We start from the raw sequence: 27,200 nt of genomic DNA, 5'->3' as shown, positions 1-27,200 counted from the left end.
GTATTGTGGTGGACCTTTACTGGGCATTCTGCCAAATAACTGGAGTGGCACTTGTACTTTAGTCCAATTGGCTATCCCTTTCACCCTGGCATTTCATCAACCAGAGGGAAGAAAAATAAGACATTGTAAAGCGAGAAAAGCCCCTTATGGGTCTTTCGACTCTCAGGTCTATTTAGACGCAACTGGAGTCCCACGGGGGATACCAGATCAATTTAAAGCTCGAAATCAAATAGCTGCAGGATTTGAGTCAATATTTTGGTGGGTGACAGTTAATAAAAATGTAAAATGGATAAACTACATCTATTACAACCAACAGCAATGAGCTTTTCATGAGTTAAAAGAAAAACTCATATCGGCCCCAGCCCTGGGGCTACCTGACCTGACAAAACCCTTTACACTCTATGTATCAGAAAGAGAAAAAATGGCAATTGGAGTTTTAACCAGGCTTGGGCCTCCTAAGTAGCTGGGATTACAGGTGCCCGCCACCATGCTCAGCTAATTTTTTTGTATTTTTAGTAGAGATGAGGGTTTTCCCATGTTGGCCAGGCTGGTCTCGAACTCCTGACCTCAGGTGATCTACCTGCCTCGGCCTCCCAAGGTGCTGGGATTACAGGTGTGAGCCACCATGCCCGGCTAAACTTAACTTGAATTATTTCTTGTAGCTGCCTATTTTAAAGAAAAACAGAAATGAAGCTCAACCAATCAGAAGTAGCCAACAACCTTATATAACTAGGGACTTTTCAACAAGGTAAACAAACAAAAAACCAAGAAGAAACAAGTTTGTAACTACCACTAATCAAATAATCTGTTTCTACATTTTTCCAATAAATAGTTGCCTCTTACACTGTCAGTGAAACCTAAACCTCTTTTAGACTGGTGTCCTATAATTGATCAATTGTTATTACTCAAATAAACTCTTTACAATTTTATTGTGTCTCAGATTACTTTTTAGAGGAATAAAATAAACTAGGAATCCATATTACACAAAGATTTACAGAATATGAGAAAAGACATACAACATTCATAAAATATATGAATGTAGATATAAGCAAATAGAAAAATTACATGTTCTTAGACAGAAAAACTCAGTATACCATCAATATAAATTGTCCTTAAGGTAGTTTATAAATTAAATTTTGTTCTAATGTAGATAACATTAGATATTGGAGGTAGGCGTTTTACTATAAAATAGCATATAGGCCGGGTGCGGTGGCTCACACCTGCAATCCCAGCACTTTGGGAGGCTGAGGTGGGCGGATCACCTCAGGTCAGGAGTTTGAGACCAGGCTGGCCAACATGGTGAAACCCCCGTCTCTATGAAAATACAAAAATTAGCCAGACATGATGGCAGGTGCCTGTAATCCCAGCTACTCGGGAGGCTGAGGCAGGAGAATTGCTTGAACCTGTGAGGTGGAGGTTGCAGTGAGCCAAGATGGTGCCACCGCACCCCAGCCTGGGCAGCAGAGCAAGACTCTGTCTCAAAAATAAATAAATACATACATACATACATAAAATAAAACAGCATATAGATGAAAAGACAAGAAGAGCCAAGAAAACTGAGGAAACAAACAAACAAAAAAAAACAGATAATATTGGACAGCCCTGTGAAAAATCTTGACTAAAAAAGCTAATAGATCAGCTGGGCGTGTTGGCTCACGCCTGTAATCCCAGCACTTTGGGAGGCTGAGGTGGGCAGATCACGAGGTCAGGAGATCGAGACCAGCCTGGCTAACACGGTGAAACCCCATCTCTACTAAAAATACAAAAAAAATTAGCCAGGCGTAGTGATGGGCACCTGTAGTCCCAGCTACTTGGGAGGCTGAGGCAGGAGAATGGCGCAAACCTGGCAGGTGGAGCTTGCAGTGAGCTGAGATTGTGCCACTGCACTCCAGCCTGGGTGACAGAGCAAGACTCTGTCTAAAAATAAATAAATAAAATAAATAAAAGCTAATAGATCATTGGAACTAAAAATTCAGAAATAGAGGCCGGGCGCGGTGGTTCACGCTTGTAATCCCAGCACTTTGGGAGGCCGAGGCGGGCGGATCACGAGATCAGGAGATCGAGACCACGGTGAAACCCCGTCTCTACTAAAAATACAAAAAATTAGCCGGGCATGGTGGCGGGCGCCTGTAGTCCCAGCTACTCGGAGAGGCTGAGGCAGGAGAATGGTGTGAACTCGGGAGGTGGAGCTTGCAGTGAGCCGAGATTGAGCCACTGCACTCCAGCCTGGGTGAAAATGCGAGACTCCATCTCAAAAAAAAAAGAAATAGACTAAAGTGCCTAAGAAAGTGTCTTAGTCCATCCAGGTTGCTGTAACAAAATACCTTAGGCTGGGTAATGTAAAAAAACAGAAATTTATTGCTCACAATTCTGGAGGCTGGAAAGTGCTAGATCAAGGCACCAACAAATTTGGTGTTTGATGACAGCCCTGATCCTCATAGATGATACCTTCTTGGTGTGTCCTCACATGGTGAAAGACAAGGACACTCCCTTCAACATTATTAAAAAGGGCACTTATTCCATTCAGGAAGATGGCGCTCTCTTGGCTTAGTCACTTCCCGAAAGGCCGCATGCCTAACACTATCCACATATGAATTTGGAGGGGGACACAGATATTTAGACCACAGCAAAAACTTAATAAACAGGAAAAACTATGTGGAGGATGGCATCATTAATACTTGACATGTGAAAAATTGATGTTCCTATCACGAAGGAAAGAAATGACTTATTCTTCATGTTCTTCATGACATAGAATAAAATAAAGGTCCAATGAAAGATAAATCTATACAAAAAAATGAATCAGTGTTGATAAGGTGAATTCTACAGGTTGTATCAGGATATCTGAGGTTTCTGGGGACGGGCAAGGCCCCAGAGTTTCCTCCCATGACATTTTCCCTGAAGTTGCTCATGCTTATTCAATTTGATAGTGAATAAAGGCCAGGCACGGTGGCTCACGCCTGTAATCTCAGCACTTTGGGAGGCTGAGGTGGGTGGATCACAAGGTCAGGAGTTCAAGACCAGCCTGGCCAACATCATGAAACCCCGTCTCTACTAAAAATTAGCTGGGTGTAGTGGCATGCATCTGTAATCCCAGCTACTCGGGAGGCTGAGGCAGGAGAATCGCTTGAATCTGGGAGGCAGAGGTTGCAGTGAGCCGAGATTGCACCACTGAACTCTGGCCTGGGAGACAAGCCAAGACTCCATCTCAAAAAAAAAAAAAAAAAAGTGGATAAAAATGTTTTTTCCTGTTCCAATATTTAAGAAATTCAAAATAAACAGGCCTATGTATGCATGATTCTCAATCAGTCAGCGGTGCTCTGTTAAGGAAGAGCAAAGAATCTCACATTCACAGAAGTACAATGTTCTGTCAGATAAAGATGTCTCCCTGTGCCAGGGCCACACATTTTACACATGATCAGAGGCTTTCATGGGCAAGCATTGCTCTGCAGCCCTACCACAGACTTAACGCTGTGAATCTGACTTAGAAGGTCACTGATGAACACATGCCCTAGTGTTCTGATCTACATGAATCCTCTCTTAATGGTCCCTTCCAGGGATCTGGGATCTTTCCTGAATTCATCTGCCACACACAGATAGACTCAAAAATTTAGACAGAAGCTGTGATTCTCACTGGCACATCTGCCCCGTCCTATCAGCTTCTCTAGAAGTACACTGCTCTAATTGCTCCTGAGTGACCCCATCTAAGGGTATCTCTCTGTGCCAACATAATTGATTTCATAAACTGGGAAGAGAAATAAGCAAGAGTCTAGCTATGCTGGGGCTGTCTAAGATTCCCTTACCTATGTCTCTAATTTACCCAAATATTGACCAAAAAGATTAATGGTGGTAGGAAAACGGAAGGAGGAGCCCCAGTTCACAGAAGGAGAAAATGTAATCAATGCTGCCTAGCGTCCAGCTTAAGCTTACCCATGGGGGACTGAGTCTCTTCAGAAAAAAGCGATGGTTCTCCATTGTATTAGTCTGTTCTCATGCTGCTAATAAAGACATACCCAAGACTGGGTAATTTATAAAGGAAAGAGGTTTAGTTGACTCACAATTCCACATGGCTGTAGGTCAGGGCAGCGGGGTTCACAATCACGGAGGAAGGCAAGGATGAGCGAAGTCATGTCTTACACGGTGGCAGGCAAGACAGCATGTGCAGGGGAACTGCCCTTTATAAAACCATCAGATCTCGTGAGACATAATCACTCTCACGAGAACAGCATGGGAAAGACTCACCCCCATGATTCAATTACCTCCCACCAGGTCCCTCTCACAACACATGGGAATTATGAGAGCTACAATTCAAGATGAGATTTGGGTGGGGACACAGCCAAACCATATCATTCATCATCTGAAGGAACTGTGGTCTCAGACAGCTGGGCACTGAGAGTGCACGCTGCCCCCTAGAATTCCACACCTACATCACAGAGAGAACAATCTCAAAGGATTCTTAAGGTTAATGTGGGGAGCCAAAAGGAGGAGATGAATTCACAACCTGTGCCTTACCTTCTGGTCTAACTAAAACTACTTTTGTCCTGGCCCAACAAGATTCCCAGACTCTTTTCTGGGTTGCACTCCCTGGTAATTCAGAAAGACAAAAACTTATTAATGCCCCTCCATTCCCCACAGCTCCTGAGGTCTAAGTTGTTCATTCCCTGGGTTTTAGGTGGTTGTTCTCCCTCTACCTCCACAGAATCAGTGTGTCCCATTCCAGTACCTATGATTTCACCTGTGTTCTTGTCACCTCCTACTTTCTCCTAGACATTTTATCTAACAGAACCAGGTGAAACAGAGACAAGGATATTTACATAAAACTTAACCAGAACTAAGTTGGAGTTCCATAACCACCATTGGGCTGGGATGGCACTCAGGCTGGCCTAAGATTGTGGTTATGGAACAGAAAGACACATTTTGCCCAGGAATGATCAGTGTGGAATCTCAAATTTGGGAAATAGATCCTTAGAGCGCCCAATCGTTTCATCCTTCTCTTGGAGGCAATCAGGAAGAGATAATCCCCTTTTGGAGAAAACCATGTCTAATCAACAGATTACCTAACCAACATGCGTGGAAAAGGAGGTAAAATCTGACAGTTGACCCATTTTAGTAGATTTGGTAATAAATGCCACAAAGTCAGAGTTCAAGTGGTCTCAAAAGCCTAAAAGGTGACACAGATTAGTTTCAAGGGACACAAGGTGTCACTGGGTGTGCCAACCTCCCAGAGGGTGAGAACCATGGCAACTTTGGGCAGGCTGGGAAACGATCCCGGACTCTTGCAGTTCTGTGAGAAATCAAACTTACCCCAACTTTGGAAGTCAGGAAGCCAGCACGTTGGGGGATGCGGTATCACAATTACTTGGTGAGACAAGCTGCCCTGGTAGCTTGTCCTCTCCCATCAGGTAGGAGACGTTAAAGAACAGGCAGGCTCCGCCTCTGGATGGCGGAACTGCTCTGAAGGCATGGAGGAGCGAGGCTGAAGGTGGGGGCCTTCGCCCACCATGCGGAGAGCTGAAATTTCTTGTTACCGGCGAGTGATCGCAGGGCTGCAGGACTACAATCCCAGCGTGCACACGGATCAGGGACTGTGCGCATCACTGGAGGAAGGGGCAGAGCTGCGCACGCCTGGCTGAGCATGCTAGGACATGTAAACTCATGGCCAGTCCCAGCCCTTCGGCCACAAGGCCGTAGGACTACAATCCCAGTCTGTACCAGGCTCGGGGGCGGTTCGCAACCCCAGAAGAAGGGGCAGGGCGGTGCGCGCCGCGCCTTGTATGCTGGGAGTTGTAGTCTCTTTATTGCTCTCAGCCCCGGGTAGGTAGCTTCAGAACTACAATCCCAGTATGCATCGGGGTGGTGCGTAGCCCTGGAGGGAGGGGCAGACACTTACCTGCGTCTAAAGCACTACTGGCCGCCGATTCCCCGCCGCCCCGTCGCCAGGGAGAGTGAATACAGCTAGGGACGTGAAAGGCAGGTCTGGGCTGGGCATTACCTTTGTCTAAATCGGGTGGGCCGTCCTCCCCTCATTGGCCTTGTGCAGCTCGGATTCCTCTCTTACCCGCACCCAGGGGTCTTCCCAGAGCATTGCGTCGTCTCCAGCCCATGGAGTTGCCTTCTTTCCTAAACTGCTATAGAAACTGTCCTGATGTCTAAGACAATGTACTTTGTGCCGCAGGCCTCTGCCTTCCCTAGCCAGAGCGCGAGCTCAGCCGCTTTTGAGAGAAATCTGCCACCTGGCCCGCCTGTGCACAACTTCAGAGCTTTGCAGGGGGTGACAAGGGCTGTGGCTTCAGGAAAATGTCACGCGCACTGGCACCTTTTTCGCGAATGTGAAAATTGAGACATCAAGAAGGTTAATTATTGGGTTGCCCAGGATCTGCCAAGAGCAAAGAAGAAAACCCCATTTCCCAGGCATGTGTCTTGTGAGCCATTTTTTATCAATCCACTTAAGTGGACAAGCTCCAAAACACAACATGAAGCTGATGATAATTTAGGCAATTTATGTTTGAAATCATCGGCCTCATCTCAAGGCAGTGTCTCAGAGACACAGGTGGGACCTGATCCCTCAGGAACAGATAGCGTTCCAGCTTTGTGGGATTGACTTTTGAGATATGGAGCACTTCGGGGTCATTTGAAACCCGTCAGGTTTCACATCTCTGCTTTGGATGGAGAGCCCATCACCCACAGCTGTCAGGGATGTTCCTTAACTCACTGGGGCTCATCTGTTGAATTTTTCTATCTAGATAATGGAAACATCTAGGAGCACTTCTGCTTCCATGTAACCTCTTAATAATTGATGTCCCTAAAATTCTGTGTTCTCAGGGACAGTTCCTTTGGTTCCCAGATGGTACCAGCTTTCATGTTGTTACATCTAATATGTAAAAACCTGGATGTTAATCTCCAAGACATTGTTCACGTCACATATTCCAGTATGTTTCATTTGTGATTTCTGAAAGTAGGACAATATCAAAGAACTGAAAACCTGGTCATAAAATTGGACCCTATTACTGTACTTAGTGAATAACTTACCCCTTACGGTTAATTACACCGAGTTCATCAGCACCTGTGTAAAGAAAGAAAAAAAATTGTGGCATCTGCCAGGCGCGGTGGCTCACGCCTGTAATCCCAGCACTTTGGGAGGCCGAGGCAGGTAGATCACCTGAGGTCAGGAGTTCGAGACCAGCCTGGTCAACATGGCGAAACCCCATCTCTACTAAAAATACAAAAATTTGCCGGTCGTGGTGGCAGGCGCTATAATCCCAACTACTCGGGAGGCTGAGGCAGGAGAATCGCTTGAACCCGGGAGGCGGAGGTTGCAGTGAGTCTAGGTCGAGCCACTTCATTCCAGCCTGGGAGAAAGGGCGAAACTCCATCTCAAAAAACAAAACAAAACAAAACCACGTGGCACCTATGCATGTGGCAAGATGAGGAAGTATAGGGAGACCACAGCACATTTCTAAGGCTCTTCTTTTGTTTTAAATAGTGCCTGTGGGGAAAGTCTGTGTGATCCAGAGCACACATCCCTTCCCTATCCCTCTGTTTTCATCCTCCTCCTTCCTGTGCCCTCTTTAGGTGAGGGTGTCTGATTACCCTCACCCACAAGTGTTGCATGGGGATGTTGTAACGTAACCATATCCATCTTCTCAAAATGAGGATTAATAGAGAGGAGTGTCTTGGGACTTGTGTTCAGATGCACCGCTGTTTGGTGTGTGGCTGCTCTCAGCAGTCCCACGGCAGCTGTCTGAAAAGATTGATCCTGATGTAGCCACAGCTGGTGTTCACAGGGCCGGGTGCTTCTTGTGGTTTGGGGTCTTTTGCTTAGATTTTGCGGCTCTGACCCTCTTCTGCTTATCCATTCCTGGTAGTATCTGTGAGGTTGCCTCGTTTGTTCCACTTGTTTCCTGGAAGCTTGTTGTGTAATTGTATTTCCCAGGATCTTTGGGATTCTATTCTCACTAGACCAGTCACTGTCCACTGGCCCTGTACTTATCTTGCTGGAGCCCCCATGTTCATCCTCTCCAGTGGAGCTGGGAAGAATTCTAGTTACTTCTAAATCTTCTCATTCTGATGCTGTTGGGCCATTTGTGAAGCTGGGAATCTTGTCTTTGGGCTCATGGACATTATTCCAAAGGTTGCAGTGAGCCGAGATCACACCATTGCACTCCAGCCTGGGGTACAAGAGCGAGACTTCATCTCAAAAAATAAATAAATAAATAATAAAAAATAAAATTATGATTTCAGTTTCTTTCTAGTGTAGGGCAGTTCAAAAATATCAGTTTTTTAATTGGGTAATTGTGATAATTTATGTTTTGAGTGATTAAATAATTTCATCTAAGCTGTTAAATTTTATGTGTATAGAGTTATTCATATGGAAGTCCCAACCCTCATTGGGACTGGGTATGGAGAGGGAGATTTTTAAGAGGTAATTAAGGTTAAATGAGGTCATCAGAGTGAGGCCATAATCCAGTATGACTATCATCATGATAAGAAGAGATAGAGGGCAGGCACTGTGGCTCACACCTGTAATTGCAGCACTTTGGGAGGCCAGGGCAGGCGGATCACTTGAGGCCAGGAGTTCAAGACCAGCCTGGCCAACATGGCAAAACCCTGGCTCTACTAAAGATAAAACATTAGCTGGGCATGGTGGCGCACACCTGTAATCCCACACCTGCATTCAGGTCACTAAGGCAAGAGAATTGCTTGAACCCAGGAGGCGGAGATTACAGTGAGCCGAGATTGTGCCACTGCACTCCAGCCTGGGAGATAGAGTGAGACTCTGTCTCAATAAATAAATAAATGAATAAATAAATAAAGGAGAAGGGACAGAGAAACACTAGAACAGGCCAATTAGAAGAAAAAGGCCTGACGGGCGCAGTGGCTCACGCCTGTAATCCCAGCACTTTGGGAGGCCAAGGCGGGTGGATCACGAAGTCAGGAGTTTAAGACCAGCCTGGCCAAGATGGTGAAACCCCGTCTCTACTAAAAATACAAAAAAATTAGCCGGGTGCAGTGGCAGGCGCCTGTAATCCCAATTACTCAGGAGGCTGAGGCAGGGGAATTGCTTGAACTTGGGGGGGCGAATGTTGCAGTGAGCCAAGATCGTGCCACTGCACTCCAGCCTCAATGACAGAGTGAGACTCCATCTCAAAAAAAAAAAGAAAAGAAAAGAAAAAAAGAAAGGGGCCATGTGAGGATACAGAAGAAGGTGGTGCCATATGCAGAGGGCTCAGGAGAAACCAACTGTCCTGGGACCTTGATCTTAGACTTCCAGCCTCCAAAACTGTGAGATGATTTCTTTTAACTCACCCAGGCTCTGGTATTTTCTTATGGCAGCCCTAGAAGACTAATATACTTTATTATATTTTTTATGTCTGCAGGGTCTGTAATGATATCCTTTGTTTTGTTTTGTTTTTTGGTTTTTTTTTTGTTTTGTTTTTTTGAGATGGAGTCTCACTTTGTAGCCAAACTGGAGTGCAGTGGCCCGACCTTGGCTCACTGTAATCTCCACCTCCTGGGTTCAAGCAATTCTCCTGCCTCAGCCTCCCGAGTAGCTGGGACTACAGGCGCCCACCACCACGCCCGGCTAATTTTTATTTTTTGTATTTTTAGTAGAGACAGAGTTTCACCATATTGGCCAGGCTGGTCTCGAACTCCTGACCTTGTGATCCACCTGACTCGGCCTCCCAAAGTACTAGGATTACAGGCGTGAGCCACCGTGCCTGGCCGATATCCCTTGTTTCATTCCTGACATGGTAATTTGTGTCTTGTCCTTTCCCCCACTTAGTCTTGCTTGACGTTTGTCTATTTAATTGATCTTTTAAAAAAAAAACAGTTGTCTTTTTTATTGGTTTTTCTCTATTACTTTTTGAGTCTCAACTTTATTTTTCTTCCTATCTTTATTATTTCCTTCTTAATACTTCTTTTGTTTGGGTTTAGTTTATTAAGTTTGACCTTTTCCCAGGTTATTGATGTGGAAAATTAGATTATTTGGAGACTTAGTTTTTTTCTTTTTTTCTTTTTTTTTTTTTTTTTTGAGACAGAGTCTCACTCTGTCGCCCAGGCTGGAGTGCAGTGGCGCCATCTCGGCTCACTGCAAGCTCCGCCTCCCGGGTTCACCCCATTCTCCTGCCTCAGCCTCCCGAGTATCTGGGACTACAGGCGCCCGCCACCACGCCCAGCTTCTGCCTCTGGTTCAGCCATTCTCTGCCTCACTCCAATACTGGACTACAGGTCCCCACCACCCCACTGATTTTTTTTTTTTGTGGTCTCGATCTCCTGCCCTCGTGATCCGCCCGCCTCGGCCTCCCAAAGTGCTGGGATTACAAGCGTGAGCCACTGCGCCCGGCCCTTTTTTTTTTTTTTTTTTTCTTTGTATTTTTAGTAGAGACCGGGTTTCACCGTGTTAGCCAGGACAGTCTGGATCTCCTGGCCTCGTGATCCACCTGCCTCGGCCTCCCAAAGTGCTGGGATTACAGGCTTGAACCACCGCGCCTGACCAGTCTTTTCTAATATATGAGTTTAGTGCCATCAGTTTCTTCAGTACACTGCTTTAGTTGTGTCTTATAAATTTTGATCCATTGTCTTTTCATCATCTTTGTGGTCAATGTATTTTTTGTTTTCCCAGAGACTTCCCCTTCAAGCTTGCAAGAGTTGGAGATGTTTGCATTCTCTTCACATTATTGATTTCTAGTCTGACTCCATTATGATCAGAGAACACACTCCGTGTAATCTGATTTTATAAATTTGTTGAAGTTTGTTTCATGGCCTAGGAGATGGTCTATCTTACCTTATGTTCCATGAGCCCTTGAAGAGAATGCATATGCTGCTGCTGTTGATTAAATTATTCTACAAATGTCAACCAGATCCTGTTGTTGGGTGATGGTGTTGAACTGTTGTCTTTTTTTTTAGATTTGCTGCTGAAATTTTCTCTGTTCTATTGTTTAGAGAAAAATGTCAATATCTCCGACAATAATTGTGTATTTGCCTTATTGTCTATTTCTCCTCTGTTTCTTCCAGTTTTTGTTTCACATTTTTCATGTCTGTTGATTTGTGCCTACACATTTAGGACTGCTGGGTCTTCTGGGTGGATTAAGCTTTTTATCATCATGTAATTTCTCTCCATGTCTCAATTTTTTTCTCTGAAATCTACTTTATCTGATATTATTGTAACTACTCATGCTTTCCTTGATTACTTGTATCTTTTTCCAGCTTCTTATACTTTATTTATTTATTTATTTTAAATTTATTTTTGATATGGAGTTTCACTCTGTTGCTGAGGCTGGAGTACAGTGGCCCGATCTCGGCTCACTGCAACTTCTGCCTCCCGAGTTCAAGTGATTCTACTGCCTCAGCCTCCCAAGTAGCTGGGATTATAGGCGCCAGCCACCACGCCTGGCTAATTTTTGTATTTTTAGTAGAGCCAGGGTTTCACTGTGTTGGCCAGGCTGGTCTTGAACTCCTGACCTCAAGTGATTCACCCATCTCAGCCTCCCCAAGTGCTGGGATTACAGGCGTGAGCCACCACGCCCGGCCCAGCTTCTTATACTTTAAATCTACCTTTCTATATTGGAAGTGAGTTTCTTCTAAAGAGAATATGCATGGTCATATTTATTAATCAATGTTGTCAGGCCGGGAACAGCGGCTCATGCCTGTAATCCCAGCACTTTGGGAGGCCGAGGCGTGCAGATCACGAAGTCAGGAGATTGAGACCAGCCTGGCTAACATGGTGAAACCCCATCTCTACTAAAAATACAAAAAAAATAGCCGGGCGTGGTGGTGGGCACCTGTAGTCCCAGCTACTCGGGAGGCTGAGGCAGGAGAATGGCGTGAACCCGGAAGGCGGAGCTTGCAGTGATTCGAGATCACGCCACTGCACTCCAGCCTGGGTGACAGAGCGAGACTCCATGTCAAAAAAAAAAAAGAAATCAATGTTGTCAATCTTTGTCTCTAATTGATTATTTTATTTTTTTTATTTATTTTTGACTGGTGGCAGTAGAATTTATTCGAATGTGCCTTAATACAGGTGCTGGGACTTGCCGGTGGTGCTCTTGATATATAAGGCCCGGACATTCTGCCAGTTTTTCTTGAGCAGTGACACTAGGAAGTTTACAGCCAGGTGAAAGTGACACCCATTGTCTGTGTGTAACATCGTCTGTCATCTTCATGTGGCCGACAGCCACAGCCAAACATAGCACCTTCTTCATTTGGGTCTTGATTGTGAACTTCACCTCATCCACTTTGGCCATCATGTTTTTGTTGTGTGTCAGTGGAGATCTACTTGGTTAATTTAGAACATTTAACACTTAAGGTAATTTTGTTAAGACTAGCCTGATACGTTGTTTTCTGTTTGTTCTCTCTGTTTTGTTCCTCTGTGTGATTTTTACTTTCTTCATGTAGATAATTTGAACGTGTTTTAAAATTCCATTTATTTATAGTGTTTTTGAGTATAGCTTTTTAATGTTAGATCAACATATTACATTATATTCAGAAATTATCACAGTTAACAATGTTTCAATTGTTCCTTGATAGTCAAATGCAATTTATAAAACACAAAAGGGAAAGAAAGCCTATTGTATCTACCCTCATTTTATCCCAGTGTAAAAGGCACATTGGATTAAAGTTTTGTTTGATAAGGCGTCTTTCCTGGTCTTTTTGGCTGAAGACAGGAGTCTATTTTGGGGTTTGTTTTTTGTTTTTTGGGTTTTTTTGAGACAGTGTCTCTCTGTCACCAACGCTAGAGTGCAATGGCATAATCACAGCTCACTGCAGCCTCAACCTCCCCAGGCTCAAGCCATCCTCCCATCCCAGACTCCCGAGTTGCTGGGACTATAGGCGTGCACCACCACACCCAGCTTATTTTTTGTAGAGGTGAGATTTCAACTCTACAAAAAATGATGCCCAGGCTGGTCTTGACCTCCTGAGCTCAAGTGATCCACCCGCCTCAGCCTCCCAGAGTGCTGAGATTATAGGCGTGAGCCACTGCACTTGGCTGAGAAATATCTAGTTAGATCCTTTCCCATTTTAAATTTAGATTCTTTTTTTGTTTGTTTTTTGCTATTAAGTCATTTGAGTTCTTTGTATACTCTGGTTATTAATCCCTTGTTGGGTGAGTATTTTGAAAATACTGTCTGCCATTCTGTAGCTTTTCTCTTTACCTTGTTAATTTTGTTTGTTTGTTTGTTTGCTATGCAGAAGCATTTTAGGTTGATATAACCCCATTTGTTTTTGTTTTCGTTGCCTGAGCTTTTACGGTTTTACTAAAAAAAAAAACCACTATCCAGACCAGTTTGTTCATTTTGTGTAACTGAAACTTTGTATTCCCCCAACCCCCGTTTTTCTTTCAGCTCAGCTTCTGGAAAACACCATTCTACTCTCTGCTTCTACATGTATGATTACTTCATATTTCACATGTATGTGAGATAATGATGTATTTGTCTATGTCTGACTTCTTTCAATCGTGCCTTAATGTGTACCTTAGTATCCTTCAGGTACATTCATGTTGTCACAAATGAAAAGATTTACTGGCCGGGCACGGTGGCTCACGCCTGTAATCCCAGCACTTTGGGAGGCCAAGGCAGGCCGATCACCTGAGGTTGGGAGATCGAGACCATCCTGGCTAACACGGTGAAACCCCGTCTCTACTAAAAATACAAAAGATTAGCCAGGCGTGGTGGCGGGCACCTATAGTCCCAGCTACTCGGGAGGCTGAGGCAGGAGAATGGCGTGAACCCGGGAGGCAGAGGTTGCAGCAAGCCGGGATCGTGCCACTGCACTCCAGCCTGGGCAACAGAGAGAGACTCCATCTCAAAAAAAAAAAAAAAAAGAGAAAAGATTTACTCCGTTTTTAAGGCTCAATAATATTCAATTGCATGTATATACTACATTTACTTGACACATTCATGTATCCATCATGGACATTTAGGTGGCTTCCATATCTTGGCTATTGTGAATAATGCTGTAATAGACACAGAACTAGATATCTCTTCAAGATCCAAATTATATTCCCTTTGGATATATCCCCAGAATTGAGTTTAATGAATCAAATTGTAATTTTTTTTTTTTTTTGAGACGGAGTCTCGCTCTGTCACTCAGGCTGTAGTGCAGTGATGCAATCTCAGCTCACTGCAACCTCTGCCTCCCAGGTTCAAGCAATTCTCCTGTCTCAGCCTCCCGAGTAGCTGGGATTACAGGTGCGCACCACCACTCACGGCTACTTTTTTTTGTATTGTTAGTAGAGACAGGGTTTCACCATCTTGGCCAGGCTGGTTTTGAACTCCTGACCTCAAGTGATCCTCCTACCTCGGCCTTCCAAAGTGCTGGGATTACAGGCATGAGCCACCACACCCGACCTGTAATTCTATTTTTAACTCTTTGAGACAACTGTATGTTGTTTTCCATTGTTACTGCCAATTTTAATTCCTGCCAGCTGTGTACAAAAGTTCCAGTATCTTCATAACTTTAGCACGCTTGTTTGTTTTTAATATACCTGCCCTCACAAGAGTGAGGTGATATCTCATTGTGACTTAAATTTGCATTTAACTGACATTTAGTGACATGGAGCATTTTTTTAATATACCTGTGGCCATTCTTATGTCTTCTTTGGAGAAATGTTTATTTAGGTCATTACTCATTTATTAATCATGTTATTTGGGGTTTGCTATTGATTTGTAGGAATTCCTTGTATTTTTGGATATTAACCCTTTATCAGATATATTATTGGCAACTATTTTTTTCTCATTCCTTAAGTCGCCTTTTCATTTGTTGATGATGTCCTTTGTTCAGAAGTTTTTCTGTTCGAGGTAGTCCCACTTATCTGTCCTGATTTTGTTGCCTGTTCTTTTGTCTTAATGTTTTGTTTTTTTGAGACAGGGTCTCACTCTGTTGCCCAGGCTAGAGTGCAGTGATACAATTTCGGCTCACCGTAACCTCCACCTCCCAGGTTCAAGCAGTTCTCCTGCCTCAGCCTCCTGTGTAGCTGGAACTACAGGAGCGCACCACCACACCCAGCTAATTTTTAAAATATTTTTAGTAGAGACGGGGTTTCGCCATGTTGGCCAGGCTGGTCTCCAACTCCTGACCTCAGATAATCCGCCTGCCTCAGCCTCCCAAAGTGCTGGGATTATAGATGTGAGACACCACACCTGGCCTGTTGCCTGTTCTTTTGAAGTCTAATAAAAAAAAAACATCTCAATGTCCAAAGTTCTGAAAATTTTTCCGTATTTTTTTTCTAGCCATTTTATGCTTTTAGGTCCTACATTTGAATATGGTATGAAGTAAGAGTCCACATTTATCCTTTTGCATATGAGATCCGATTTTTCCAGCACTATTTACTTAAAAGACTCTCATTTCTCTATTCTGTATTTTTGGCACCCTTGTTGAAGATCAGTTGATTGTATGTATATATTAGATTTATTTTGGGACTCTCCATTCTGTTCCATTGTTCTTTATGTCTGTTTTTATGCCAGTACTGTCTTGTTTTGATTTCATTGCTTTTTAAAATGTTTTGAAATCAGGGAGTATAATATCTTCAGCTTTGTTCATCTTGCTCAATACTACTTTGACTATTTAAGGTCTCTTTTGGTTCCAAGTAAATCTGTAATTATTGTTTTCTAGTTTAATAATAAATGTCATTGGGGTTTGGATAGGGCTTGCGTTTAATTTCTATATCACTTTGGGAAGCATGAACTTTTATTTTATTTTATTTTATTTTGAGACAGAGTCTTGCTGTACCACCCAGGCACAATCATGGCTCACTGCAGCCTCAACCTCCTGGACTAAAGCAATCCTCTCACCTCAGCCTCCAAGTAGCTGGGATCACAGGCGTGCAACACTATGCCTGTATTTTCTCTAGAGACAAGGTTTCACCATGTTGCCCAGACTGGTCTTGAACTCCTGAGCTTAAGCAATCCACCTACCTTGGCCTCCCAAACTGCTGGGGTTATAAGCATGAGCCACCATGCCTGGCCAGCATGGACATTTTAACAACATAAATTTTTCCAGTGTATTTTCTGTGACCCAGTAACAGGCCAAAAGCTGTTTCAAAAAAAAAGAAAGAAAAGAAAAGAAAGGAAGGAAGGAAAGAAGGAAGGGGAGGGGAGGAGGGGAGAAGGGGAAAAGAAAAGAAAAGAAAAGAAGGGAAAAGAAAAGAAAAGAAAAGAAAAAGAGCAATTATCTACATAGGATGGCATGATTTTCCTCCAAAATCTTTCCTGTGATTAGCACTGGTGCTTTCCAGAAGCTCCAAAGATCATCTGTATCTGCCATCAACAATTTCAGCACCTTTGACTCTATTGGAACGCATGACCCAAGTGACACAACAGCCTGGATCTGATGTAGAATATTCTTTTCTGCAGAGTAAAGAAAAGCTAGCAGCTTTTTGGATCACAGGGTAAATGGGCCAGAGTAACTTACCAAATGAGAAATATGTTACCTTCAAAACCAAAAGGCCCACTAGAGTTGTGCCTCTTTTTTGGTTGTAGTAGAAGCCAAATATAACAACTTACTCTTCTCCTTCCAAGGGATATGTTGGCATGTTCCAAACCACTAGGACCCTATAAATCTCACAGAGATAGAAGGCTTCTGAAATTTTGTTGGATTAATGTCCTACATCTGGACATAAATTTCATACCAATAAGTCTAGAGTGAGCTTCTCATACCAATAAGTCTATAGTGAGTTTCTTGCTCACTATATTCAATGAGCATAATACCATCAATGGAAAGAACCAGTGTGATAGTTTGTGGAAGGAAAAGGTCACCAAGATCCCAGCAAACTAAGCTATAACATAAGGCCGAAGAGTTGATATATCACTATTATTGACTGAACTATGTTCCTCTAAAATGTATATGTTGAAGCTCTAACCCTCAATGTGACTGTAATTGGAGATAGGCCTTTACGGAGGTACTTAAGATTAAATGAGAGCCGGGCGCAGTGGCTTACGCCTGTAATCCCAGCACTTTGGGAGGCTGAGGCAGGTGGATCGCCTGAGGTCAGGAGTTCGAGACCAGCCTGGCCAATATAGTGAAACCCCATCTCTACGAAAAATAAAAAAAATTAGCCAGGTGTGGTGGCAGGCGCCTGTAATCCCAGCCACTAGGGAGGCTGAGGCAGGAGAATCGCTTGAACCCAGGAGGCGGAGGTTGCAGTGAGCCAAAATTGTGCCGTTGCACTCCAGCCTAGGCAACAAGAGCGAAACTCTGTCTCAAAAAAAAAAAAAAAGGTCATTATAAGAAGAGAAGGAAACATAGAGATCTCCCTTACCACAAACGCACAGAGGAAAGTCCACGGAAGGACACAGAGAAGGTGGCCACTTACAACCCAAGGAGAGAGATCTCACCAGACGCCAGTTCTGATGATCTTGATTATAACTTCTGCCTTCTGCAACTGTGAGAAGAAAATATATTGATTAAGTCACTCAGTTGGCATGCTGTTACAGAAGCCCGAGCCAATTACTAGTGTTTGAGGTAGGACAGTAAAGGTTTGTTTCTGTCTTTGCCACCTGAAAGCAAACTGCTTCTGGTGGTATTTATTAACAATGATAGAGAAAAAAAAGTATTAGGTAGATGAATAGCTGCACACTAGGTACCAGGGATGTGTATATTTGCTCAAGTAATAAAACAACATCTGGTACAACAGCTGCAATGGGAGTCTCCATATGATTTAAGCTTATGTTTATCCAGTATAATTCTCCAAGACCTCTTGTGTTTATTCAGTGACTTACATAGGATGAAATGAGAGCCATGACCCTTGGATCGTTCTTTTTTTTTTTTTTTTTTTTTGAGACAGAGTCTAGCTCTGTCACTCAGGCTGGAGTGCAGTGGCACAATCTCAGCTCGCTGCAACCTCTGCCTCCCAGGTTCAAGCGATTCACCTGCCTCAGCCTCCCGAGTAGCTGGGATTATAGGTGCGTGCCACCATGCCTGGCTAACTTTTTTTGTATTTTTGGTAGAGATGGGGTTTCACCATGTTGGTCTTGAACTCCTGACCTCGTGATCCGCCCGCCTCAGCGGGCTCCCAAATCTGAACTCAGCACTCCCAAAGTGCTGAGATTACAGGCATGAGCCACCTCTCCCAGCCTACCCTTGGATCTGTTAAGACTTTCCTGGTGGCATCGTCTCTGAAATCCCTGTACGAATGTGCTATTGCTTTTGGTTGACTTTTTCCTAGGAATAGGCAGTTCTGATGACTTCATCTTGACCTTTTTTTACCAAAATAGCTCTCGCTCCACTGGTCAGGGAACCAATTTGGGATTCTACCAGTTGCTGAGTATGTCTACTCTAATTATGTATTCCAGAACGGGGAAGATAACTGAAGGGTGGTTTGAGAAACCCACCAGGCCAACTGGGAATTAGAATTGATTCAAAACTCCATTGATCGCCTGACCTCCATAAGCTCCTACTCTAGTTAATGCACTGCAATGTCATCTCAGTTCTCCTGGAATTAGTATCAATTCAGAAACTGTATTCAGTAATACCTCAAAGGTCTAATTATTTCTTTTTTCCCAATGCAAAGGTTCTCTGGTAAAAGGCCATAGTTTTCTTTGGGGAAAAGAGGGGGAAAAATTAACAGTATATATTTGTAATAGTATACTGGGTTTCTTCCTCATGGGGACCCAGCATCTCATTGATTCAAGGAGTTCTGGGTCTATAAACTAATTCGAGACTGGAAATTAATTGAGAAGCCAAGCCAAGCCTAGTGGCTCATACCTGTAATCCCAGCACTTTGGGAGGCCAAGGTGGGTAGATCACGAGGTCAGGAGTTCGAGACCAGACTGACCAACATGGTGAAACCCCATCTCTACTAAAAAAAAAAAAAACAAAAAGTAGCCAGCGTGGTGGTGCGCACTTGTAATCCCAGCTACTCGGGAGGCCAAGGCAGGAGAAGTGTTTGAACCCAGGAGGTGGAGGTTGCATTGAGCCGAGGTCATGCCACTGCACTCCAGCCTGGAGTGAGACTCCATCTCAAAAAAAAAAAAAAAAAAATTGAGAAACCATAAATCTTTGGTTTTGTTTTTTGTTTCATAATTCAGGTTTGGTTTTGTTTGTTTGACTTGAACTTTTCTACTTATATAGATCAAGTAAGAACTTAGTAATCTTCCTATCTATTCTAATTCTTTTTTTTTTTTTTTTGAGACAGAGATTCGCTCTTATTGCGTAGGCTGGAGTGCAATGGCGCAATCTCGGCTCAGCGCAATCTCAGCTCACCGCAACCTCCACCTTCCAGGTTCAAGCGATTCTCCTACCTCAGCCTCCCAAGTATCTGGCATTACAGGCATGCGCCACCACACCCAGCTAATTTTGTATTTTTTAGTAGAGATGGGGTTTCTCCATGTTGGTCAGGCTGGTCTCAAATTCCTGAACTCAAGATGATCCTCCCGCCTCGGCCTCCCAAAGTGCTGGGATTACAGGCATGAGCCACTGCACCCTCTATTCTAATTCTAGGAAGCCCATGAGTCAAACTATTCTTATTGCTTGCTTTGACTTTGCAGTCTGTTAAATAACCATTCCCGGCTGGGTGCGGTGGCTCACGCCTGTAATCCCAGCACTTTGGGAGGCCAAGGCGGGTGGATCATGAGGTCAGGAGATTGAGACCATCCTGGCAAAACACGGTGAAACCCCGTCTCCACTAAAAAATACAAAAGAATTAGCAGGGCATGGTGGCGGGCATCTGTGGTCCCAGCTACTCGGGAGGCTGAGGCAGGAGAATGGCGTGAACCTGGGAGGCGGAGCTTGCAATGAGCCGAGATCACGCCACTGCACTCCAGCCTGGGCTACAGAGCCAGACTCCGTCTCAAAAAAAAAAAACCATTCCCACCATTTTTTTCACAGCTGCAGTTGAGTGCTGCCACTTAAATCCTGCAGTCCCGAGATCCGGTTATAACCAATGCATTTAGATTTTTCATTTCGGTGGCAACAATCTTCATTGTAAATTCTGTCCTACAGAGAAGTGTGGTGATCAAGCTCTTCGGAGATACTGGGACTCCTCTCACAAATATATGTCTCACAGTTATGATGAATGGTGTATCTCCTGGATCTTCCTCAGTTGAGTATGTTTTAAATGAAAAATACACTTTATCATTCAAATCTTTCAAAGCTTTTGAATCACTTTATAGCAAACCAATGAAGAGCCAGCATTTCTTTCTTTTATTTTCTTTTTTTTTTTTTTGAGACAGAGTTTCACTCTTGTTGCCCAGGCTGGAGTGCAATGGTGCAATCTCGGCTCACCAAAACCTCTGCCTCCTGGATTCAAGTGATTCTCCTGCCTCAGCCTCCTGAGTAGCTGGGATTACAGACATGCACCACTACACCCAGCAAATTTTGTATTTTTAGTAGAGAAGGGGTTTCTCCATGTTGGCCAGGCTGGTCTCGAACTCCCAACCTCAGGTGATCCTCCCACCTCGGCCTCCCAAAGTGCTGGGATTACAGGTGTGAACCACCGGACCTGGCCCTCATTTTAACTTTTTAATATCCAATGTTTTCCGAATGAATACCCCCACTTTAAAAGTAGGCATCCTGCAAGCCTGGGAATTTAATTTTTATTGTAATTCAGCCAGTTATGGGATGAGATGCTGTGATATATTTTCAGCATTTTGAGCCCTGAAGCTGCAGGAGTTAAGGATCTTCTTCAGGGCTACACACAAATTTTTAGAATATTAATGCAGTACTTGTATTAAAAACTTTGAATCCCTGACTTAATCCTTTTCTTTACCCAGTTTGTCCAGCAACATCAGAAGCAAATATCAAATCTCATTATACTAGTTAGTCTGACAAAAAGGTTTGGAAGTATTGTTTACAAAATCACCCAGATACTTGCACCTTTTAAATGTTTGATTAGCAGTATCTAATGGTGATATCTTGTGTATTTCTACTACCAGATTACCCCAAAAACTATTCAAGTACATTTTACTATTAAAAATAAAATCGGCCGGGCACGGTGGCTCACGCCTGTAATCCTAGCACTTTGGGAGGCCAAGGTGGGCGGATCATGAGGTCAGGAGATCGAGACCGTCCTGGCTAACCCGGTGAAACCCAGTTTCTACTAAAAGTACAAAAAATGAGCCGGGTGTGGTGGCAGGCGCCTGTAGTCCCAGCTACTTGGGAGGCTGAGGCAGGAGAATGGCCTGAACCTGGGAGGCGGAGTTTGCAGTGAGCCGAGATTGTGCCACTGTATTCCAGCCTGGGCTACAGAGCGAGACGCCATCTCAAAAATAAATAAATAAATAAAAATAAAAACAAAAATAAAATCAAGGCTGGGCACGGTGGCTCACGCCTGTAATCCCAACACTTTGGGAGGCCAAGGTGGGCAGATCACCTGAGGTCGGGAGTTCGAGGCCAACCTGACCAACATGGTGAAACCCTGTCTCTACTAAAAAGACAAAAATTAGCCAGGTGTGGTGGCACACGCCTGTAGTCCCAGCTACTCAGGAGGCTAAGGTAGGATAATTGCTTGAACCCAAGAGGCAGAGGTTGCAGTGAGCTGTGATGGCACCACTGCACTGCAGCCTGGGTGACAGAGCAAGACTCTGCCTCAAAAAATAAATTATATAGGTTCTTTATTTGATCAAAATACTAAAGTAGAAAAAATATGTAATCACTGTAGTATTATATCCTTGAATAAAATATGTGATAATTAAGAATACCAAATAGGATAATAGAAACTTCTGGCTGGGCATGGTGGCACATGACTGCAGTTCCAGCTACTCAGGAGGCTGAGGTGAGAGAATCACTTGAGCCCAGGAGTTTGAGGCTGCAGTGAGCTATGATTCCACCTGTGACTAGCCACTGCACTCCAGCCTGAGAAACATCAGAGATTATGTTTCGAAAGGAAGGAAGGAAAGAAGGAAGGGAAGGAAGGGAGGGGAAGGGAAGGGGAGGGGAGGGGAGGGAAGGGAAGGGAAGTGAAGGGAAGGGAAGGGAAGGGAAGGGAAGGGAAGGGAAGGGAAGGGAAGGGAAGGGGGAAGGGAAGGGAAGGGAAGGGAAGGGAAGGGAAGGGAAGGGAAGGGGCAAAAATAAAATTGTTATTAAGCAAAGATATTTGTGCAAACATCATAATCAACAGCAAACATCAGAAGTGTTTCAATAAAGAAAAGTCTAAGACAAGGGCCAACCAGGCCTCCCATTTATCACTGTCAGGGATGCCTGAACCTGGACCAGAAGAGAGAAAAGGAGGAAACAGGAAAGAATGTAAGTCAAAGAATTTGAACTGTAGTTATCCACAGAGGCCATGAGTACAAATAGAAAAGCAGGGTAATCGATTTCAACTTTCAGAACAAAAACTGCTTAACAACATTCAGGAAATTGAGCAAATGCACATTGTACATATAATAAATCTTGAATCTTTCATACTAATAATAAACACATAGTAACAATAACAAAGAATCAGCCTCCATCCACATTAGCAAACGTGCCATGAAATCGATTTAGAAGACATTCCCAGGCCTATGTGAAACCATAAAACTTTACTGAAAACCATTAAAAGACACATTGAGGCCAGGCGTGGTGGCTCACGCCTGTAATCCCAACACTTCGGGAGGCCAAGGTGGGCGGATCATGAGGCCAAGAGATTCAGACCATCCTGGCCAGCACGGTGAAACCCCGTCTCTAGTAAAAATACAAAAGTTAGCTGGGCGTGGTGGTGCACGTCTGTAGTCCCAGCTACTCAGAAGGCTGAGGCAGGAGAATCGCTTGAACCCAGGAGGCAGAGGTTGCAGTGAGCCGAGATCGCACCACTGCACTCCAGCCTGGGCAACAGAGTGAGACTCCATCTCAAAAAAAAAAGACACATCGAAGGCTAACAAACCAAATCCTTACATTAGAAGAAGTAGCGAAATAAAGATATTAAAGATCCAGACTCAGTGCATTTCAAACTTTTTGAAATAGCTATTCTAACAGGTGTGAGGTGACATCTCATTCTGGCTTTAATTTGCATTTCTCTGATGATTATTGAACTTGGGCTTTTGTTCACGTACTTGTTGCTCATACGCATGCCTTCTTTGAGAAATGTCTATATCAAGTCCTTTGCTAATATTTTATAGTATTTGTTTTCTTGCTGTTGGATTGTTTGAGTTTTTATACATTTGTGATATTAATGCATTATCAGACATATAGTATACAAATATTTTCTGTCATGCAGATGCTTCTTCTTAGAGACAAGGCCTCACTCCATTGCCCCTAGGCCAGGCCTGGTGAGTGACAGCAGCCCTGATGCCCCAGCCTGCTAGGGCAACGTGTCATCCAGAGGCTTCAAGGCCCTCCTCACCATGGTACCCACCTCCTCGAAGTTGCCTCCCAAAGCCCTCTAGCTGCTGCTGCAGCCGCAACAAGTGCCACCACCAGGGGCCTTCCAGCTGCCAGTGCAGGCTTTCCAGAGCCGGGGATTGGGGAACCTGCAGTCATTGCCTCAGCAAGTCTGGTGGCAGCCAGGCCAGCCAGGGCAGCGATGACGACTGTAATGAAAAGTGGGATGACAGCTCCACACTGGTGGATGAGTTGAGAACACCAAGCAGAGGCATGTACTTGGTCTTTGATGGTTCAGTGGACCTGCACTACCATTGCAGTGCAAAGTGCAAGAGTTGAAGCTTGGAAACCTTCACCTAGATTTAGGAAGATTCATGGAAAAGTCTGGATGTCCATGCAGAAGCCTGCTGCACGAGTGGAACCCTCATGGAGAATCTCTACCAGGGCAATGTGGAGGGGAAATGTGGGGTTGGAGCCCCCACATAGAGTCCCACTGGAGCACTTCCTAGTGGAGCTGTGAGAGAGAACCACTGTCCTCCTGACATCAAAATGGTAGATCCACTGGCAGCTTGCACTCTCAGCCTGAAAAAGCTGCAAGTACTCAAGGCCAGCCCTTGAGAGCATCTACAGGTGCTAAACCCTGGAAAACCACAAGTGTGGTGCTGCCCAAGGCTTTGGGAGCCCACCCCTTGTACCGGCACGCCCTTGATGTGGGATATGAAGTCAAAGGAAGTTATTTTGGAGCTTTAAGATTTAATGACTGCTCTGCTGGGTTTTGGACTTGTGTAGGCTTGTAGCCCCTTTCTTTTGGCCAATTTCTTCCTTTTAGAACGGGAATGTTGATCCAATGCCTATACCCCCATTGTATCTTGGAAGTCACAAACTTGTTTCTTATTTTACAGGGTCATAGGCAGAAGGGACTAACCTTGTCTCAGATAAGACTTTGGACTGTGGACTTTTGAGTTAATGCTGGAATGAGTTAAATATTTGCAGGACTGTTGAGAAGGCATGGTAGTTTGGTGGTTTTTTTTTTTTTTGAGACAGAGTCTCCCTCTGTCACCAGGCTGGAGTGCAGTGGCACGATCGCAGCTCACTGCAATCTCTGTCTCCCGGGTTCAGATGATTCCCCTGCCTCAGCCTCCCCAGTAGCTGGGACTACAGGCCTCCATCTCCATGCCTGGCTAATTTTTTGTAGTTTAGTAGAGATGAAGTTTCACCTTGTTGGCCAGGGTGGTCTCGATCTCCTGACCTTGTGATCCACTTGCCTCAGCCACCCAAAGTGCTGGGATTACAGGCGTGAACCACTGCACCCGGCCGGTAGTATTTTGAAATATGAGAAGGACATGAGATTTGGGAGAGACCAGAGGTGGAACAATATGGTTTGAATCTGTGTCCCCGCCCAAATCTCATATTGAATTGGAATCCCCAGTGTTGGAGGTAGGGCCTAGTGGAAAGTGATGGGATCATGGGGCGGTTTCTCATTAATGGTTTAGCACTATCCCCTTAGTGCTGTTCTTGTGATAGAGTTTGCATGACATCTGGTTGTTTAAAAGTGTGTAGCACCTCCACCCCACACTTCCTCCTGCTCCAGCCATGTAAGACATGCCTATGGCTGGGCGCGGTGGCTCAACACTTGTAATCCCAGCACTTTAGGAGGCTGAGGTGGGCGGATCACGAGGTCAGGAGATCGAGACTATCCTGGCTAACACAGTGAAACCTGTCTCTACTAAAAATACAAAAAATTAGCCGGGCACGGTGGCAGGCACCTGTAGTCCCAGCTACTCGGGAGGCTGAGGCAGGAGAATGGCGTGAACCTGGGAGGCGGAGCTTGCAGTGAGCCGAGATCACATCACTGCACTCCCGCCTGAGCGAAAGAGTGAGACTCCATCTCAAAAAAAAAATAAATAAAGACATGCCTGCTACCCTTTTTCACCTTCCACCATGACTGAAAGTTTCCTGAGGCCTCTCCAGAAGCCGAATAGATACCAGCGTCATGCTTCCTGTACAGCCTTTAGAACCATGAGCCAATTAAACCTCTTTTCTTTATAAATTTCCCAGTCTCAGGTGTTTTTTTATGGCAATGCAAGAACACACTAATATAGCTGAGTTATTGGGGCCACATCAGTGGAACCTATTCAGTGGAGTCATGTGGGACCTGGTCATGTGGGACCTGGTCAGCAGGGCCTGGTGAATAGGTCCTTGTGAGTGAGGGTCTGGTCGGTGCTGACCTGGTCAATAGCACCTGGTCAGTGGGGGCCTGGTCAATGGGGACACAATCATTGGAGACCTAGTCAGAGGAAGCCTGGTGAGCAGTTGCCTGGTCAGTGAGGACCTGGTCTGAGGGGGCCTGGTCAGAGGGGACTGGTCAGAGGGCCTGGTCACTTGGGGCTACACCAGTGTGTCCTGGTCAGCATGGGCCTGGTCAGCTGAAATCTGGTCAGTGGGGGCCTGGTGAGTGTGACCTGGTTATTGGGGTCCTGGTCGGTGGAAACCTGGTCACTGAGCCCCAGTCAGTGGAAATCTGGCAGTGGGGGCCCAGTCAGTGGGGGTCTGTTCAGTAGGGACCTGGTCAGTGGGGACCTGGCTACTGGGGTCCTGGGTAGTGGGGCCTAGCCAGTAAAGGTCTGGTCATTAAGGACCTGGTCATTGGGAACCTCATCAGTCAGTGGAGGGACCTGGTCAGTGGGGAGCTTGGCAGTGGGGTCTGGAATTGGGGGGCCTATCAGTGGGGTCTGGCTAGTGGGGCCTACTCAGTGGAGGTCTGGTCAGTGGGGTCCTAGTAAGTTGAGGCCTCATCAGTTGGGGCCTGGTCAATGGGGACCTGGTGAGTGAGGGACTTGTCAGTGGGGCCTAGTCAGTGAAACGTGGCCACTGGGAGCATAATCAACTGTGGTCTTGTCAGTGGGGGCCTCATTAGTTGAGGCCCAGTCAGTGGGGGCCTGGCCTTTGGAGTCCTCATTAGTGGGGCCTGGTCAGTAAAGGTCTGTTCAGTAAGGACCTGGTCAGTCAGAACCTCGTCATTTAAGGCCCAGTCAGTGGAGTCGTTGACAGAGGGGGCCTTGTCAATTGGGCCCAGTCAGTGGGGGCCTGGCAGTGGAAGCCTCATCCATGGGTCCTGGACAGTAAGGCCTGGTCATTGGAGGTCTGACTGGGGGTTTTGTCAGTATGGCCCAGTCAGTGGTGGCCTAGAAGTGGAGGCCTCATCAGGGGGTCCTGGCTAGTGGGGTCTAGTCAGTGGTGGTCTGGGGTCCTGGTAAGTTGAGGCCTCATCAGTTGAGGCCTGGTCAGTGGGGCCTGATCACTGGGGTCCTACCTAGTGGGGCCTGGTCAGTAAAGTCCTGGGTCATTGGGGTCCTGGTTAATGGGTCAGTAAAGATCTGGTTATTAAAGACCTGGCCAGTCAGAACCTCATCAGTTAAGGACCTGGTCAGTTGGGACCTCATCAGTGAAGAACTTGGGCAGGTGGAACCTTGTCAGTTAAGGACCTGGTCAGTTGGGGCCTCATCAGTGAAGAACTTGGGCAGGTAGAACCTTGTCAGTTAAGGACCTGGTCAGTTGGGACCTCATCAGTGAAGGAAGTGGTCAGTTGGAATCTTATCAGTTGGGCCCAGTCAGCCTGGCAGTGAAAGCCTCATCCGTGGGTTCTGGATAGTGAGGCCTGGTCACTGGAGGCCTGGCTGTGGAACCTGGTCAGTGAGGGTCTAGTCACTGGGGTCATGGGTAGTGGGGCCTGGTCAGTAAAGGCCTGGTCATTAAGGACCTGGTCAATCAGAACCCCATCAGATGGGGCCCAGTCAGTGGAGTCCTGGTCAGTGAGGCCTGGCTAATGGGCCTCGTAAGTTGGGTCCCAGTCAGTGGGGACCTGGTCAGTTGGAGGCTTGTCAGGGGACCACGTTGGTGGGGCCTAGTCAGTGAAACCTGGACACTGGGGACATGATCAACTGGGATCTCGTCAGTGGGGACCTGGTCAG

The 27,200-nt window shown here is 45.3% G+C and overlaps 1 protein-coding gene and 1 long non-coding RNA gene across 2 annotated transcripts in view; both read left to right on the top strand.

Moving 5' to 3' along the window:
- The window catches only part of ZNF14 (zinc finger protein 14), a 133,387-nt gene that overhangs the window by 57,193 nt on the left and 48,994 nt on the right, over window positions 1–27,200 (top strand). The window lies entirely within an intron of this gene.
- LOC116478759 (uncharacterized) lies at window positions 19,587–25,252 on the top strand. The gene is made up of 3 exons (XR_004250832.2): window positions 19,587–20,039; window positions 22,052–22,176; window positions 23,126–25,252. It is a non-coding gene; the product is annotated as an uncharacterized LOC116478759 (long non-coding RNA).

Source organism: Hylobates moloch, unplaced genomic scaffold, assembly GCF_009828535.3.
Source record: "Hylobates moloch isolate HMO894 unplaced genomic scaffold, HMol_V3 SCAFFOLD_12, whole genome shotgun sequence".
NCBI lineage: Eukaryota > Metazoa > Chordata > Mammalia > Primates > Hylobatidae > Hylobates > Hylobates moloch.
Note: the sequence above shows the minus strand (reverse complement) of the source record. Positions and strands in the feature narration are given on the sequence as shown.